At 45.5% G+C, this 6,952-nt stretch overlaps 1 long non-coding RNA gene across 1 annotated transcript; it reads left to right on the top strand.

Moving 5' to 3' along the window:
• Nucleotides 1-545: 545 nt before the first annotated feature.
• Nucleotides 546-6,533, top strand: LOC102974959 (uncharacterized). Its single transcript, XR_449194.3, has 3 exons — nt 546-665; nt 2,435-2,669; nt 6,255-6,533. It is a non-coding gene; the product is annotated as an uncharacterized lncRNA (long non-coding RNA).
• The last annotated feature ends 419 nt before the right edge of the window (nt 6,534-6,952 follow it).

The following is a 6,952-nucleotide window of genomic DNA, read 5'->3' as shown; positions in this document are numbered from 1 at the left end:
GGTATTGAGGCTCAGTGACATATAGAGCTCTGCCCTCCGCTGGTTGTTCCAACTGTGGGGAAACCTATATCCTACCTTGTGCATGAAAAAGTAAAGTGGGGAGAAAGAGAGGGAAGGAGTGGGGAGGGAGAGGTATGGGGGAAGGGCAGAAGACTGAATCCTTGGCTCCTGGCAACTCTCCAGCTTCCTGTTGTATTTTCTTCTTGAAGTGTGACTACATTTCAACCTCTGAGTTCCAAGAGATGCTCCTGTACACTAGAGTAAACGCCTGTTCTTGGCCTAGGGCAGTTTGAGTGGATCTCTATTCCCTGCGTAAGCAGGTATGAAGGATGTTTGGATGGAGAACTGAACTCAGTGTCTCTGTTCCCTTGGAAACGGTTTGTCCCACGAAGAAGTAAACATTCGCTTCCCTTCCAGGCAAGGGAGACCAGAGAATTGTGATATCTCAATGCTGAGTCACTCCTCTTTGTCCACGAGGAAGGAAAACTGCTCAATGTTTCTTGACAGTCAGGGCTTTTCCTAATCTAGAATCAAGAGCTCTTATGAAAGAAAAGGAGAGACCGGGCTTTTTTGGTGTGGAAAGGAGCTTGGCCTCAACACTGGAGGAGGCTGGGAAAGAAGTGGATGTGCGTTCTGAAAACGGGCTGTTTTCTAGGAGGTGCCAGGTGAGTGGGCAAGAGGAGGCCCTCTGTGGAGGCTGGCCTTGGGGTCCCCCAGCTGTGCTGGGCCAGAGTCCTCACCCGGCTTTTTAACCATTGACTGCACAAAGCTTTATTCTTTTAAAAAATTTTTTAAAAAAATATTCATTTGGGGGCTTCCCTGGTGGCGCAGTGGTTGAGAACCCGCCTGCCGATGCAGGGGACACGGGTTAGAGCCCTGGTCTGGGAGGATCCCACATGTCGCGGAGCAACTGGGCCCGTGAGCCACAACTACTGAGCCTGCGCATCTGGAGCCTGTGCTCCGCAACAAGAGAGAACGCGACAGTGAGAGGCCCGCGCACCGCGATGAAGAGTGGCCCCGCTTGCCGCAACTGGAGAAAGCTCTCGCATAGAAACGAAGACCCAACACAGCCAAAAATAAATAAATAAATAAATTTATTAAAAAAAAAAAACTAACTAGGCTGTACCTAGGATTTTTTAAAAAGATATTCATTTTATATTTTAATTTTCCTTATTCTTTTGTCTGCGTCAGATCTTAGTTGCGGCACGCAGGATCTTCGTGGAGGCACGTAATATCTTTTTGTTGCGGTGCTCGGGCTTCTCTCTAGTTTCGGCATTCAGGTTTTCTCTCTCTAGTTGTGGCGTACGGGCTCTCTCATTGAGACACGCGAGCTCAATAGTTGTGGCGCGCGGGCTTAGTTGCCCCGAAGCAAGTGGGGTCTCAATTCCCCCGACCGGGGCTGGAACCTGGGTCCCCTGCATTGGCAGGCGGATTCTTTACCACTGGACCACTAGGGAAGCCCCGAACTTTATTCTTTTATTCACTTTTGCCCCCGTTTTTACTCCCTCTTTCCTAACCTGCATAGGCGAGCATCCTAATGTGTTTTGAGATGCTAAGTATTTTTTTTATTTGCTCGTATGAAAACACTTACTGTTGTTTTATGTGCATGTGTATTTTGAGATATAATTCACATGTCATATAATTCACCATTTTAGCATGTACAGTTCAGTGGTTTTTAGCATAGTCACTGTGTTGTGTAAGCATCACCACTACTGTGCATGTATAATTAATTTACATAAGGGTATTCCGTACTGTCATTCTGTTTCTTACTATTTTTGTAAGACATCCATGCTGCTGCATGCACATCTGGTTCATTGCTTCTCACTGCTGCAGAGAAGCCCCTAGTGTAATCTACCACATTTTTCTTATCCACTCCCTCTGCTATGGACACCTAGGTTATCTCTAAATCCCCCCTCCAACCAATGCTTCAGTGAACATCCTCGTACCTGCCCCCTTGTGGGCGGGCGTGAGAATTGCTCTTCTGGAAGGGACTGGGTACAGGCTGAGCGACCACCTGGTTCCACCAAGTGCCACCGGATGGTTCTCTAGAATCACTGCAGCAATCCACACTTCCATTGCTGTTCCCATATCCCCACGGGCTCCCAGCATCATCAGCTTTCTGCTTTCTGCCCTTCTAGCCAGTATAAAGGGATATATTCTTGTTTTGCCTCACTTCTCAATACCACTGACATTGTATGTATCTTCATATGCTGATTAGCCTTCTGGGTTCTTCTTGAATTGCCTGTTTTTTGTTGTTACCGTTGTTTGGATTTGCTTCTCTCTTTCACCCCAATTGGACTTCCTTTTGTTTTTTTCTTTCCCTGTATCCTCTAGATAAGAGACCATGTTTGGTTTATAGTCTGCAAATATCTTCTCCCAATCTGATCCTGTTGTTATTTTTTTCCCCATGATCTCTCGTTTTCCATGTGGTTAGAAAATTCAAGCCACCTACACCCAGAGCCAGTGCCAGTGAAGTGCTGAGCATACACACCAGTTCATACCAGTTCACACCAGTGGAAACCTGACTCTGCCACAGACGCTCTCACCTGCGACCACAGGGGTAGAGGTGCCCGGCCCCTGCCACAGGTGTGCTCTGCTGCCCCCTGGCTCCACTGTGACAGCTTCTGGAATATTCCCTCTCCCGCCTCCCAGCAACCGTAAAACCAAAGGTGACTTGGATACCCTGTGAGGCGGTGAGGGTGGGGACCCCTCCCAAGGAGGGCGGGGGAGTGGGATAGGTAAGGGGCAGAGGGCTAAGCCCGAGGGGAATTTTGGGGAGGAACAGTAGATTTTCTCTTTTTTAAGTGCTTTTAAAATTTATTTACATTTATATTTATTTTTTGGCCGCATGGCATGCAGGATCTTAGTTCCCCTGACCAGGGATCGAACCTGTGCCCCCTGCAGTGTAAGTTCGGAATCTTAACAACTGGACCGCCAGGGAAGTCCTGGAACAGTAGGTTTTCAAATACAAAAAGGCTTTATCAGGGTAGAAATTGGTTTAGAGAGTTGGTCTGTAAGTAAAAGACCCTCAGGGAAAATGTGAAGTTGGGGCTCCTGAGGGTTACCCCATCCCAGGCAGGGAAGCTGGTCATCTACGTAGTCAGGGAAGGAGGCCCTTGGGTCTCAGGCTCCCTGAAGTCAAGGCTCAAATCAGACTCAAAGTCTTGCATAAAATGTACCAGAAAAGTGACAAATTCCAGACCAATGTGGCTTGGCTGGAAACAAAACAAAGAAAGCCAAACATTTGAAAATACTGAAATCCAGTCTAATAATCACGCCGAATTGCAACAACTGAGTTCTGTACTTTGCTCTCACCTCTAGTGCTGAGGGTTAAGCCCGTTGAGTTGGAGTCTGGTGATTGCAGTGGGGTGTGTGGGAGGATCCTGAACTGGGAGGAAACCCAAACTCCTGGGTTGCGCTGGGTGCTTCCCTCCAGGCACCGCTGCTGCGCCAGGGTGGACAGGTCTCCCTTAGCAGCCATTCTGGATGACAGGCTTGAAATGCAGCATCAGTGGATGCTGATGCCATGGAAACATCCCCAGTCCATTTTTCCTCTCCATAAGCCGAGACTAAGACATTTAAAATGAGACAAGAAGGTGTGGTCCAGCTCCAGCTGTTTAGCTGACTGGTAGTTATTCATAGAACTGCCTGGCCCAGCACGACAAGATGCTAGCCTCTGTATTGGGTTTTGGCAAGCCAAGCAGTTAAAAATAACATTGTCAGGCAGCCTACTAAGGCTCTGTGTAGTTATGTCACCAGGCCAAGAAAAGTCTGTTAAGTGAGGGCCCATGGGTGACTGAACATCCTGCCTCTGCTCTAGTGCACCCATCTGAAGATGAGAACCGCACAGAAAGAAGAAGAGCGGAGGGCCAGAGAGACAAATTAAGACATCATACGTATCCCCAAATTCAACCATGACGGAAGCAACTTCTGTCCCTTCTGGTACTTTCATTTCTTGCTTAAGAAAGTTTCAGGAGGATTTCTCTTGTGGGTAACCAAAACATTCTGACTAATACAGGTGGTGTAAATGTTAGAAAGGAGAGAAAAATTTTCACTAGTTATATTAACTACCTGGAAAACCGCAGAGAATCAGCTGAAAACTTATTCAAGCAAATAATAGTAAGGATGAATTTTTTAATTCAATAAGTGGTGTTGGGATGTTAGATCCCTACTTCACACCAAAATACATTTCAGAAAGAAAAAAGATGTAATTAAACCGTAAAAGAAATAGAAGAAAATATGGGTACATTTTTATCTGATTTGGGAATAGGAAAAGGCTTTCTTACCGTTCAAACCAAAGTAGAAGACAAAAAAGACAGACCTGTAAAAATTAACTCTTCTGTTTTAATAACAATAAAGCACAGAATGAAAAATCAATTAAGATAGGGAATTTGGGAGGAGGATCAGGTTTAGGGCTTCCAGGGACCGTCTTTGGGAGTGGGGAAGATGATTGATTTGATTTGGGGAGTGTTGGTATTTGTGGGAACCGCTCTGTCAAAATGAACTAGAAATAGACACACGTGTCTAAAACTGAGGGTGACCCCAAGGTTAGAGACATGTGTTTGGGACAATTCAGCATACAGATGATAGTTAAATCTACTAGAAGTGGCTGGGATTACCCCAGAGTGAGAAAAGAAGTGGTCCCCAGAACCTGGCAGATCACTGACATTTAAAACCCAGGAGGATTCTTAGGTCCTTCAGGGCAGGAGATGCTCCAGGTCTGAGTTATCCTTGCGGCCCCGATATTACCTAGCACCGTGCCAGGTACATATTGGATATTCTATACACACCCTTTTTTTTTTTTAACATCTTTATTGGAGTATAATTGCTTTACAGTTGTGTGTTAGTTTCTGCTTTATAACAAAGTGAATCAACTATACATATACATATATTCCCATATCCCCTCCCTCTTGTATCTCCCTCCCACCCTCCCTATCCCACCCCTCTAGGTGGTCACAGAGCACTGAGCTGATCTCCCTGTGCTATGCGGTTGCTTCACACTAGCTATCTATTTTACATTTGGTAGTGTATATATGTCCATGCCACTCTCACTTCTATACACACCCTTTTGATTGCTTCCGTTTGTTTCTTAAATTTAATTCATTTAAAAATAGGTCAGGGGCTTCCCTGGTGGCGCAGTGGTTGAGAATCTCTCTGCTAACGCAGGGGACACGGGTTCGAGCCCTGGTCTGGGAGGATCCCACATGCCACGGAGCAACTGGGCCCGTGAGCCACAACTACTGAGCCTGCGCGTTTGGAGCCTGTGCTCCACAACAAGAGAGGCCGCGACAGTGAGAGGCCCGTGCACCGCGATGAAGAGTGGCCCCCACTCGCCACAACTAGAGAAAGCCCTCGCACAGAAACGAAGACCCAACACAGCAAAAATAAAATAAATTAATTAATTTTTTAAAAAGTTAATCTGTTAAAAAAAATAGGTCAATTCATATGATTCAAAATTCAATGAGTGTGAAAGGATATTTTCTTGGTACCCCTGTCCCTCAGCCACTATTTTTCCTCCCTGGAATCAATGAAAATCAACACTTTCTTGCATATCATTTCAGGGATAGTTTATGCGTATGCAAGCAAAAAAAAAAAAATATATATATATATATATATGCACCCACACATATATGTATATAAACTCTCTGGTTTCAACTCCTTTTTTCAATTGACACAATATTTCAGAGATTGTGTCATGTCAATAAATCAAGAGTTTTTTCATGCTTTTTATGACTGTACAGTTTTTCCATTTCTAGATTACTATAATTTGTTTAACCAGACCCTTTGTGACAGCTATAAAAGTTATTTACAATATTTTGCTTTCACTAACAATGACGGAATAGAGAATTTTTTTTTTTAATTTTTTATTTACTTATTTATGGCTGTGTTGGGTCTTCGTTTCTGTGTGAGGGCTTTCTCTAGTTGTGGCAAGCGGGGGCCACTCTTCATCGCGATGCGCGGGCCTCTCACTATCGCGGCCTCTCTTGTTGCGGAGCACAGGCTCCAGACGCGCAGGCTCAGTAACTGTGGCTCACGGGCCCAGCCGCTCCGCGGCATGTGGTATCCTCCCGGACCGGGGCACGAACCCGCGTCTCCTGCATTGGCAGGCGGACTCAACCACTGCGCCACCAGGGAAGCCCCGGAATAGAGAATTTTGACTGCATGCCATCCGACGGTGGTGGTTTTGAAATGTGTCACCTTGATTAGGCGGAACCGCGGGCTTCACAATTCCCTTTCATGTATGTTTCCTGCAGGGTGGATCACAGAAGACTTTTTGGTCACATGAGATTGGAGGACAGTGGTAAAGATGCAACTGCTTGTTTTGACCTTGGAAGGTAAGGGCAGGACCACCGTGTGCTTTTGTAGCTCACAAGACTTGTGGCTCGTCTGTGGGCTGACCTCCTTGGAGTGAAGAGGTGGGCTGTAGCCACTGTCAGCTTAGAAGAAATTCTGTCATGTTTTCTCATCTGCTTTTACAGCTTGCTTTTCTGTATTTAAATATGTAGCCCCTTTGGAATTTGTCCATTTGTTTACCCAGTAGTTCCAAGGCCATTTATTGAATACTCTGTATTTTCCCCATTGATTTTAATGCCATCTTCACCATATTATACATATTATATTATACTATACATTCCTATATGTATTTGAGTCTGTTTCTGAACTTTCTCATCCTTTCTACTGATTTGTGTATAACAATTTATTTATTGAAATTTACAACATTAAAAAATATCTAATTGGTCCAATCCCCCTTAATTACTTGTTTTTCAAAATGTTAGTGGCTTGGGACTTCCCTGGTGGTGCAGTGGTTGAGAATCCGCCTGCCAATGCAGCGGACACGGGTTCGATCCCTGGTCCGGGAAGATCCCACATGCCGCGGAGCAACTAAGCCCATGCGCCACAACTACTGAGCCTGCAAGCCACAAATACTGAGCCCGCGCACCTAGAGCCCGTG

This window comes from Physeter macrocephalus, chromosome 20, assembly GCF_002837175.3.
Source record: "Physeter macrocephalus isolate SW-GA chromosome 20, ASM283717v5, whole genome shotgun sequence".
Lineage (NCBI taxonomy): Eukaryota > Metazoa > Chordata > Mammalia > Artiodactyla > Physeteridae > Physeter > Physeter macrocephalus.
The sequence above is the reverse complement of the archived record's forward strand: the minus strand, read 5'-3'. Positions and strand labels throughout refer to the sequence as shown.